Source organism: Poecile atricapillus, chromosome 10 (genome assembly GCF_030490865.1).
Source record: "Poecile atricapillus isolate bPoeAtr1 chromosome 10, bPoeAtr1.hap1, whole genome shotgun sequence".
NCBI lineage: Eukaryota > Metazoa > Chordata > Aves > Passeriformes > Paridae > Poecile > Poecile atricapillus.
Genome location: NC_081258.1, coordinates 11125996 through 11138469, shown reverse-complemented (window position 1 = coordinate 11138469; position 12474 = coordinate 11125996). Strand labels below are relative to the sequence as shown.

Below are 12474 nucleotides of genomic sequence, written 5' to 3'. Positions count from 1 at the left end.
GTCAAAAAGGACAAGCACTCTGCCATACATTATCATTATCACTGGCTTCCTCAGTGGAAGAAAATGCAGTAAATCACTTCAAATACAAAGCAATAAAGACCACTGGCTTTTAAAATCATGAGTGCTATTGCCATTAACAGAAAGTGACAGCTGTGTGGCATGCTTAGATGCTACTTGTATCTTTTTTGACAGTGTGCACATAAACCTGCCAGTGACACAGCATTCGGTCACATGACCTTTCAGATTTGATTCTGGCATTGTTGCTTTTCTTTAGGAAAAAAGAAAGAAATATTTATTTTTCTTTCTTCTTTTCCTCATGCACTTCTAAAAGGTGAAAAACATTTGATACTAATAGTAATTCTGATTTGCTTTGCAATGATAAATGTGGTTAAGGCAGATAATTGTGCAGAAAGAGGTCTCAGGTCTGTTCTAAAGCCAGATCTGCACACTGACAGGTACATGTTAGTGCTGGGAAACTCTGTTGTGGGTCTTAGTAAATAATGCTTGTGGTTCACCTTGTTGTTTGTCTCTTTTAAGGAAATTTGACTGAGGAGTTAATACCTAACTAACTAACTAGAAAAACTTCTGTTTCAGCTAGGAGTGATAACTGCATTCTGATGGGACAATTGCTCTTATTTCTTCCAAGTGTAAGTTCATGTGGCATGGAATACTGCAGCCTTACCTAGTGCTGGTTTAGTGCTGTAGTTTGGGGTTTGGTTTGGGAGGTTGTTTGGCTGGTTAGTTTTTAACAAATGTGTTCAGCAAAAAAGAGAATCTATCACCAGTATTCTACCACTAATGAATCTGAAAAACACTTACCTGCCCAGTGTAGTGTGGTACATTTGTTGCTTTCTGAATTCAGAATACTACTTAAGAGTCTTAGAGCTGTAGAAAGTGTTCCTTAGCCCTAGAATTTCCAGAGATAGATAGATAGATAGATAGATAGATAGATAGACAGACAGACAGCTATTATGTGAGTGGATATGAGAAAGAATATAAATTGTTCTTGTCCAATTTCATAATAATAATAAATTTGTTTTTCAGTTTTTTGATTATGATAGTATGTACATTACTTATGATGATTTAGAATGACTTAGAATGACTTAGACATCCTTTGATTACCTTTTCTCTTGAAGATCAATCATTAAAATGGAGTAATCACTAATTTAAAGATACATTTGATTTGAGGAAGAATAGGATACCTGCTGATTGTATTTGAAGTGTTAGAGTTACTTGTAAATCTTTTAAACATGTATTTATTCACAAATCACTGATTGACTCCACAGTAAGGAGGAGTGATCTCTCTTCATTTCATTTCTAGATCTGAGTTTCATGTCTTGGCCAGAAAACAGGTTTTACTGGAATGGAGCAGGGAACACCATGAAATGATTACTTGTTGGGATGGAAGTATCATACCAAAACAATTCTTAGATTTGGAGATTTAAAAAAAATCCTAAAACATACTTCACTTAATAAGCAAGCAGATGACTTATTCTATCACATCGAATAGGAAAATGGATAATGTTCTATTAAAATTCGACAATACTGAGGATAAAATACTCCTTTCTTTTCTTATTTTTCCCCTGACAGATAAATTAGCAAAGGAAAATAACTAGCCAGTGTGTTGATATTTCTCCTATAAATATTTGGATTATTTTTAATAATTATTTTACCAGCCTAAGGTGAAAGTAAGGTAAGATTACAGCAGTGAGCTTTTTCTCTGAACAGAAGCATTCATCTTCTATGTGTTGCTACCATGGTACTGTCCTCCATGTTTGTAGCTTGTTTTCTGCAGTCACTGATGTGTCTGGCTTGGCTCCTGTTGAAATTTCAGCTCTGCATTGACTAAATAGGAAGACAGGAAGTTCATCAGTAGTCCAGTTCCCCACTTGATCCTAGTAAGAGGACCACCAAGAAACAAAATTTATGGAAAGATTGTGCCCATACACTGAAAGTTTCCAACTCTGTGCATTTTAAACCTGGCCTAGTTATATCTTCAACACATGTTTTCTATCACAAGCCTTACAAACTAGTATCAGAGCTTTTTTAGCTGAAACAGGAACTGAACTAAACTAATGCTTTAAAGCTCAGGAAACCAAATTATCAAGGATATAAATATCATTGAAAATTGCCTGCAGATGGTTCAGCCTGACACTTTATTAGTGTTTGTGCTAGGCCAAATTATAGCAGCATAGGCAGTGTATTATGTGTATTAAGTAGTGTATTAATTTCTTTTTTTCTTGTCACAATGAATGTTGCTGGAAATGATACTCATAATGATTGGATCCATATTAGAACATAAATAAATGGATAAATCACATGCTATTTTTGTCTTCTAAAAGAAGAATCACTTCAATGAACAGCTCTAGAAAAAGATATACTGTTGTAACACATAAAATTATTGCTAAGCCAAAGTTGCAACTATAAGCTAATTCTGTAGTTGAAACTGAACCAATTTGGCCCTGAAAATTTCACAGCTTTATACCCTTTTACTTTATGCTTACAAATAAATAAATGTTTGTTGATGTGGAATTTATATAGAAAATATGTATTTTTTGGAGTCCTATTTAGGTTGAAGAACTTTCAGGTCATTGAGTTCAACTGTTAACCCAGCACTGCACTTTTAAATATCTCCCGGGATGGTGACTCCACCAGTTCCCTGAGCAGCCTGTTCCAGGGCCTGACAACTTGTTCAGTGATTAATTTCTTCTTAATATCCAGTCTAAAATGTGTTTAGAGTGGAATTCGCTGTTCATGAACATAAGATTTCAAAATGAAGTTGATTTTTCTCTTCTTGCAATTTCATTTATTGATACAAAATAATTTTTAAAGTTTATTAGAAATGTTGATTTTGGTTCCGCATTTGAATTAATGAATGGCTTTACTTGCAGAAAATGCAAAAATAATCAGTATCAAAAAAATCAAGAAAAATATGCTGTTAAATAGAATGATGTAACAACTTACATGAGCATGAGGTAGTAGGAGACTAGGAAGACTGAAATCCATTTTAGGTTAGTAATTGTTGCAAACCACAGAGATGATTCTCTCCTTTTGACAAGCATATTTTCTTTTTGTTTTCAGACAGTCATTGTCTCTGTCATTAATATGAAGATTTTGTCAGTATATTTGCTTTTCTTATCCTTGTACTGTGTGGCATGGCCTTTTTGTTTTGTTTCTTTTTCTATGTAATAGGGATTCAGATTCCTGATTAATTTTAGGAAGCTATACTTGCTAATATTTGTAAAACTTTGCACTAAAATGGGATAAAGAATTATTATTTCATCATCTGAACTCCATCAATATTTACTTACATGTTCACGTCTCTAAATCAGTTAACAGGACACATTTCTGGCTGTCCATTTAACTTTTTGTAGCTATGTCACAGTTATTTTTTTATTCTTCCACTGTTGCCTTTCAGCATTTTAAGAGTGTAGAAATTTCAGTCGTGTAGTGAAACTTCCCTGATTCCTCATGCCAGACTGTAGTTGAAGTGTTGAGACCTGGAGGTAGAGAGTGTGCTCTTCTGACAAGTGTCAGGAGAGACATATGTGAAGAATGGAGGAATCCGTTCTTCTAACAGTCACCCTGCTGTGATAACAAGAGTGAACAGCTTTATGCAAGAGGTTTCCAGGCTGATCCTGACAGGTGCATCATTTCTTGGTGGGAAATGATTGTTATTCCAAGGAACAGACTATATGAAGTCGTTGTTCCTCAAAGTAACAAAATCTCTGCCTCCATGTTATAGAACAGAGCATGCGTACAGTGTAAGCTTCACATTAATATACTGAATTCATGCACAAAGTTTTCTGCTTGCTGCTTAAAAACTCTGATCTCTGGAATAAAAAAAATTGGATCAAATTTGCCTACATAAGAGTTTCTGTCCAGTTGCTCTAAATTACCTGCTGGTGTTAATGCCTTTAAGTGCTATTCTAAAAACAAAAATAAATAATCATTCAGGCTTTCATTGTAGAACATTTTAAGCTTAAAGCACTTACTGTTTTTTCATTCTTTTTTTGACAAACAAGTTTCATTTAGTTCTCTATTCTTTCCTGTACTGCCTAGCAATTATCTTCTCACATGATGCTTTTTAACAGGATGTTAAAATTTCTTCCTATAAGGTTTGGAATCCCTCCAAGGAAGTGTGTACTTTTAACTGGTGTTACGGAAAAGCAATGTGGAAATCAGCTAGAGAGAAAGTCTGGGATCCCAGAGAGAAATATAGGAGAGTAATGCTAATCATAGCTTTATTCATGTATTCATATTTTGTGTAAGATATCCTTTCCTATATCTCTAGATGTAACATAACTTGATGTTACCCATTTAAAATTATGCCTGTTGTAACATTTTTAGGTTGTAAAGCTCACAAACATTCACAGTTTGAACATTGTTGCCAAGACATACCGAATGTTAGCTCTAAATTCCTGTCATTTTGTCAGTCTCGGTGTTTTTGGCCCCAGCACAAGCCACTAACTCAAGCCAGCTCCAACACAATACTGAAATTATGTGTTTGAAAGGAAAGCCATACTTGGAGGCAACGGGTGTAATTTAAGTTCACAGAGGAAACACATATATTTTGTGTCATTGTTTGTATAGCCATATAAACAAGAATTGTACCATGGGGTGGTGGGAAGGGGAACAAAAACGAGACGTTTCTGTAAGCCTGTGGACCTATAGCTACAACTTTCTCCTTCTAGTATAGCTAAATAACACTAAAGAAGAAGGGAAAACTTAAAAGAGAGGGTCTTTGAGTATTCTTGTCATGGAAAAATGTTGAATTTAATTGATAAAGAGTTCTAGTTTATGTACCAGAAGAATTAAACACAAAATATGGTTTTGACTTTTTTCCATTTCTTAAGTTGATTTTTAATCCTTTTTGAATTTTTTCTTTCATTTTTACCCTAAAATTTACAGTGCTCAGTGACACCCCAGAAGATGAGCAGGAACTTGAATGTAAAGATACTGATTTTGTTGAATCTGTTTGAAAAAGATATTCCAGAAGCAAAGAAATACCATTGAACAAGACATTGATGGTGAGTTTTAGAGACCACTTTCTTGTAAGCTTTTGTAGCTTTAAAATTATTTGTTGAATGTCTACATTTCTGTGAAAGTAGTTGTTTGACACTGTGTCAAGAAGAAATTCTTTAATATAAACTGAAGGCTTCTACATTTGTTTGCAAAAGTCTGCAGAAACTATTACTGTCATTCCTTAAAATATATTTAAAAAAACCAAAACCAAACAGTATCCCCAGCTTGTAGTAATTAGTTTATAAAACTTAGGACATGTCTGCTTCCTGTAATTCTCTATTTTGTACAACATACTTCATTGTAATAGGACTATAAATATATATATATATATTAAAATTTATGTCAGTAATCCTGTATTGTTGATGTTTGTATGTTATTTAAAGTTACTGTATAACCCCAGAGTAGCTCCAGCTTTTGTGTCCTCCATAAGAAAGTGTATCCAAGACAGTGTGAAATACTGGGGCTCAGTTTAGCGTGAGCACCCCTCTGAGAAAGCAATGACTCACCAAAGCAAGGTGAGGTGAGTAGGAGCTGTGGAATCTTCCCTTCCCTAGGCCATTGGAGAGTGTGTTTGTAGTGCTCTTAAGAAGACTCAAGAAGGTTACTCAGTCCTCTCACAGACAGTGAAGGAAAGTATTCTCCTTGCTTAGAGTTTCCTGTTGCCTGTGGTAGCAGGGTCATGGGTACCAATAGTGCATTTTTCTCCTCTCTCTTCATTTCAATCCTCTTTCCTATTGTGGTGAAGCCCAGAGAAGAAGCTGAGAGTATCTTTGTGATAAAGCAGTCCCTCTGTGGGTGCATGAACGAGCCCCAAGCCTGGACACAGAGTACACAAGGTACCCATTTCAGAGTAGGAATTCCAGTTAGCCCTACTGGAATGCCAGGCCAGTGTTATTTTGCTACTTCTACTCTTGGGGGTAATTACCATACCTTGAGCTGTGGGCAGCTGAGTATTGAGGGAAAGAAATAGGCTTTCTTACCATTTCCATTATCATGTACAATTTATGTCCATGCAGTAGCTAAAATACTCAAAGAAGAGTATAAATACTCAAAGTTCCAGGAACACAATAAGGAAAAAGCAAAGAATCAAATCTCCATACCCTAGGAAAGTAATACACAGATTTGATGCACTTCTTAATGTGGCTGAACACTTAAGCTTTTCTGCACCGATAATTTTTCTCCAAGTAGTTGTACTAAAGCACATCTCCTCCAAAAAGGTATTTCTCTCACTGGAAGACTGTTTTTGTTCTGTATTTTAAGGCCATAATGGCCATTGTCGTAATTCCTATTTGACAAAACTTATTAGTGATATAATTATTTACCCTTGAAAGTCACCTTTCACAAAACTTCAAAATTCTAATCATCATCTGACAGAATTATTATGACAGGAAGGACTGGTTTTTGTTACTAGTTATTGTTCTGTCAAAAGCTAATCATTATTATGTAATGACAGCTACTTCAGTATTGAGGAGCATTTCTTCCCCTAATCATAAGACATTTGAACTAATTTTTACTTTATGTGCTTTATATCTGTTAAAGTGATAGTAGTAGCTAAAAATGCTTTTATTCTTTTTATCTACACTTCTGCCCTTCTCTGCAGATGCTATGCAGTTACGTTTTTCTGTTGCATCCTTAACATATAACACTGCATATTTTCTGAAAATTTAGGACTTTCAGACAGTTGAAATGAATTTTGCAATAATATATATTCTTCATTGCAGAAGAGCATGTTACTGTATTTTCTTGGACAAATTTATTGGAAAAGGATGCGTTCTCAAGATCTGGACATCTACTTCAATTAAATGTAATGGCATGATAAATAGAATTCCTGAGTAATATGTACACATTCTCTGAGATGGATATTGGTTTGAGGGAAAAGAAATAAACTTCGACACAGAAAAATTCATAGGACAGGACCACATGGAGATGTAGTCATTCTCAGATACCATGAGCTTCATTCACTTTATTTGAGGACTGCAACCATGGGTCTTTTTCATGTCTTGTTCCTTTCATTGCTGATTGTATGGAAGTGGCCTCTATGAAATTTGAAGCAACTAAATGCATGACTAAGCAACAGGATGTCAAGACATCTAACAACAGGCCTCAGAGATAATATGACAATATGAAAACTGATAAAATAATGTTTTGATATCATTAATTATAGCTATCCTGCTGTTCTTACAGTAAAAACAATACTGTCCTCTGAAGTCTGCACTGAAGTTGATATCTCACTGAATTACTTGTTCAGAATATACAAAATGCTTTGGATCTCTAAGAATAGCATCCAGTCTGTCCTATAGTAGGTCTTTCAGCAGGGTAAGTGATGGAAGGTTTATCCCATATTTTCCCTTCTCTAAACCACTTCTGTGTGTCCCGGCAGCGTAGAAGTTGCAACATGAAGCATCATTGCATGTCCCAAAGTACTTATCCTGATTAAAAACGTAAATACATAACCTTGCTATTTGTCAGCTGTGTAATTTGCTTTGAAAAGATATGCTGTCAAGATTATTTGTTTTTATTCAAATTCCTTCTATAGTCATGTTCAGCAGCCTCATTGCTTTTTGTGCAGGACTGGGAAAGAGTCTCATTTTTGACTTAGCAGCATGTTTTAATCACAGCAGCAGAGATTCTGGCCCTCTGGGCTTACTTAGATATTGTAAAGGAGTGCAATTTTAAATCATGTCAGCTAATTTCTGTAACATAGAAATTTTAAATACTACTTTAAAACCCACATACACAAAGATGAAGGTACTTAGTTTAGTCTAGGGAAATTATCTTCTTTGCTCATGCTTCACTATTTTACAATACACAGAAGCTTGGAATTTAAATAATTTTGCATTGCACATACTGGAAAGAACAACTTGCTATTTATGTACTAATAATTGTCCAGGCTGACTTGGATCCATCATGTACACAGTATGGAAAATGCATTAATTGGTATATATTTTACTTAAAATTATTTCTGCCTATGCATAAATGTTTTCAATGTAACTTTGAACACCTTTATTTACACATTGGGAAAAACTATTAATTTATATAGGCAATTATTATACAAATAATTTTCTTAATTTCAGAGTTAATTCCAGCCCTGATACTTTCATTAATCTACATTCTAGTTCTTAGAGTGCTCAGTTTCCAGTAGGCTGAGTACCTGAAAAGCAAGATTTCTTTTTTTCTTTATTATTTATTTACCTCTCCCCCCCCGCTTTTTTTTTAACATATACTAGGAGCCTTTTAATCTGTCCAAATACTAAAGAAGATTATGAGAACAAAAGTGAAACCTTAAATGAAATTGCTAATGCTGTTTTGTAATGTCTCCTCTCTAGTTTTTGATTCACAAGATGATAGTGCAGTAATTGGAAAGCTCAAAGGAGCAGTGGAAGCCCTCCATGCGCTGCCCTCAGTTGAGAGGGGAATGCAAAGATGACTACGAGGCATGAAAGGAAGTTTGCCTACAGAAGATCCTTCTCCCAGTGTAAATACATGCTTGATAGTGCATCAAAGATGAGATCTTTGTAATTCCTACAGTATATTTAATGTATAATTTATATGAAAAGGACGCTTGATTTGTAGTTGTAAAGTTTTGTATACTTTTCAGTCTGTTTGTTTTTATATTCCCCCCCTAAGGCTAAGAATATCTCCACAATGGACAACGCCTTGTAAATAATTAATACCTACATGATTGAACGATGTGCTTTATTTGCATTTTTAAGATTTTTTCCTACATAAAACAGTAATAAAAATGCAAGTCAAAATTTTAATTTTTAATAAAAAAACCATAAGCCTTAGAAAACTGATTAAAAATACTTTTATGTTATCCCTAATCACCCCACTAAATGGAATGCCTGTGATTAGCCTCATTAAGAATTTTATACTGTGAAGATTTTATTAAAAGCAATATATGAAAATTACTTGGATTAATGTGTTAATCTGCCTCTTTAAAATGCTAATATCCATTTTATGCACATTAAATCTCAGTATGTGTTTTCTTTGATGCATGCAGTTCCTATCAATTAAATATAAAAAATTAGGCTAGTTGCAGGACTTATTAAATTACTGCAACCTTTTTTTAAATAACTTTTACCCTTCTACTAACATTATAATCAGCTGTTTATGGTTACCATAATTTGAAGTAGGGGGAGGGCAGGCACAATCATTTTCTGTACAGTACTTGATTTACTTGCAGCCAGCATCTGTCAAAGCACAAAAAGAAGCCATAGAGTATCAGATTTTGCTTCACCTACTTTGGGCTTTAGGGATGGGCAACTGTTTTCATTTGGGTTTTGTCACGTTTAGAACTTACATCAAACACATACAATAAATTGTTGTATCTGAATAACTACTGTCTAGTGTGGAAAGTTAATTTTACAGCTTTTAACCAATCTCAGTGAAGGATTTAATTGATATTTTTAATGGAGCTGTGAATCAATGCTGCAAAAGGATTGTCTCTTGAGAACGAGGATATAATACATTTCATTTTTTAATTTACTTTTTTATTTGTCATTTTCTTCAAAGGATTTTATAGACTGTGGATTTCTACTGTTTGCAAACAGGCTATGTTTCTTCATAAGCATATGTAAAGTATTCAGAGAGATAAGTAATTTATTAAAATCTACCTAATTTGCCGTGATATATTAAATCTCTGCTTCAGTGATCACAGACCATTTCATTTAGAGAATTAGGCATTCCCTCTTTGTGTGATTAAAGCTCTGGAAAATGAGTTCTTTGCTCCTATTTGTGAACATTCAAAGCCTGCTAATGGCAAGAAGATGGAATAGATTATGAGACAATTCATTACAGTTCAACAGAAAAAAAACTCTGCTATAATGCAGAAATGCAAGTATGAATATCTGCATATAGTTTGAACCATCTGTGCTCTAATGGCTTCAGTAATGGCTGTTCATCTTCAGTAGGCTTTGAAATGACATCCATACAATATTAATTTGTTGATGTACATTATGAGGCCAATGGAATGAATATATTCTGACCACAGAAATCTCTGAATTCCAGCATGGTCTGCTGGTTGACTCCATTTTAGGACCTACCATCTTCAGTAGTACTCCTCATCCACACTTTGCCAATCCTTACAGCGTTTCATTCCTCTGGAACTTTAGGAGACCACAGACAGCTGCATTCCTAAACCCCTCCATTCTTCAGTTAATGGCCATATGTTTGTTGTCATTTGGGCTGGCACTTAGTTCATCATTTTGGCCACTATTTCTAGCTTTTTTTGGCTCTGTGCATCTATATTGTCAATAAGACTGTTATTATACATTACAATAATTTGAAACAGCCAGATCCAACACTGAGATTAACTGAGTGGCTTTTTAGAAATTTAGTTGTGGTATTCTGTCAGGAGGTTCTTATTATTCTTCTAATACTTTGCAAACCAAACTAAATATCCTGCACATAAACAAAGAAGCGAATTATATTGAGTTTTTGTGTGTGACTGTTTACTGACTTGCAGGAGAACTATGTTAACTGGTGCTTGTTTTCTTCTGAAATAAACCATGTGGTAAAATTAGAAAATCAGTGATGTTCATCTCAGTTAAACATTTACAGTAACACCCTTAACACTTAATCTTCACCATCTGAAGTTAGAAATTTAGAAACCAAGCGTTCATATATTCATTAAACACAGATCTCTTCACTAAGTTACTGCAAAATATTCCAGTTAACATTTGGTTACATTGTGTTAACTGTTCTCAGTGACTCCACCATTAACATGTATAATTTACCTCAGGTTCCCAAACATATTTCTTCATAAGGCTCACTGTTACCTCAGTTTTGGATTTTAAAAAAATAATCCTGATTTCTATTCATGTTTATTTATGCTAAAACAGATATAATATTCAGCAAGGATTTTCCCAACAGATGGATTGTATTATCTTATGCAACATAAACATGCGATCATACCAGAAAATTTTGTTCTTGCATTAAGTACTCTGTATTTCCAAAATGATCTTAAATCTTAATTCTAGATGCTACATTGTGCAGGGAAAGTGGAAAATGTAACCTAATACTATTTTGTCTAAATTTTAGCAATGAATAGCTTGAAGAAAACTTACATCTATGTAATCTCTAGGCTAAGGTGCAAAGGAGCCATATTAAAGTTGGGTACTACCATGTTTTAAAATGTTACTCAATTAACATTCAATTTTTGTGGAATAGATGAATTTTTACTATGGTGTAACTTAGTCACCACAGTGATTCTGCATAAGATGAAATGACAGTGTCAAGTAATCAGTTTTGTTATTATATCTTTTCCCATTTATTGTTACAATTTATTATGATATTTTCTGGTGTGATATGATAACTGCTGTTGTCCTGGTTCCCAGCAGTGTTGATCAAGATGGAAATTTTTTTAGCTCAAATAAACTTTATCTGTTTTAAATGTTGCTTTTACCTTTTGTAGCTTTAACCTAGGAACAGAAGTTATGAAAGTAAATACATCATGAACCAGGTAGCAGCTCCGTGAAGTCAATCAATCTTGCTGTAGAGTAAGTCAAAGCTTATTTCGTTATATAAGAGTAGATATAACATGACAAAATGTATTACTTATTTCATAGATCAATATTAAAATTAATAATAATATTGTTTTAAAATGCTTTTTATTGTTTCAAGGCATAGTGAGACATAATTATAGTTCAAGAAGTCTCCAAACATATCAAGACTAACTGCTAAATTTAATTTTGTTGTTTTGTGTTGTAACTGAGAAACAAATTAAAATGCAGGTTTAAAATTGTGCTACAAACCATATTTCATATTTCAGAGCCAGATAAATATTACCTGTTTTAATTACAGACAGGTCTTTTTACAGTGACTTGCCCATCAGTTTTTTGAGATATTCCAGAAGATTACAAATATTTTTATACGACTTCACCTACATTACTGTTTATGTTATAGCTCTTAGCAATTGGACTGGATCCCAATCCTTCAACTGATACTGAATTGGAAGAAATAAATGTACGAAATTAACTGCAGAATACAAGTTCAGGTTATTACCTTAGGATGCACATGATAAAAATTTGCTTTTGGCACAGTAAGCCCCATGTGTACTGCTTTTGCTTTTTGTTTCTTTTTGTTATTTATGACAAATTTTAGTTCTTTTTCCATCTTTTAAAATGAAACGAGGCAACTTCTGAGGAACTTGAATCATGCATCTGTGGGGTTTAGAAGCATTATAAAGGTTTTTTTTTTTATTTTTAAGGTCCTTGCTGAATCATACTTCAAACTCTCAGCATCTGGTAGCATCAAAGTTTAGCTCAGTCCTAGCAAAATTTCATCTCCAGCAAGAGCTGCTTGTAACTGATCAGGTACCAGCTGAGGATATTTTGTCTGTGGAAGTAATTGATTACAAACCTTCAAACAGAAATGATTATGGATCTCAACAGTAGAAGTTCTGTCACAATACTGTGTCAGGATAGGATCGTTCAGGTTAGGGGGACG

The 12474-nt window shown here is 34.1% G+C and overlaps 1 long non-coding RNA gene across 3 annotated transcripts in view; it reads left to right on the top strand.

Annotated features, from left to right (window-relative positions):
• The window catches only part of LOC131582443 (uncharacterized), a 48987-nt gene extending 37611 nt beyond the window's left edge, over positions 1–11376 (top strand). Inside the window, exons 6-8 of one of the 3 annotated variants that reach the window (XR_009278344.1) lie at positions 1591–1693; positions 4912–5030; positions 7210–11376. This is a non-coding gene — a long non-coding RNA (uncharacterized LOC131582443). Of the gene's footprint in view, positions 1–1590; positions 1694–4911; positions 5031–6746 lie in introns of all 3 variants that reach the window. The other 2 variants (XR_009278343.1, XR_009278342.1) reach the window with 2 other exon arrangements.
• Positions 11377–12474: the final 1098 nt, after the last annotated feature.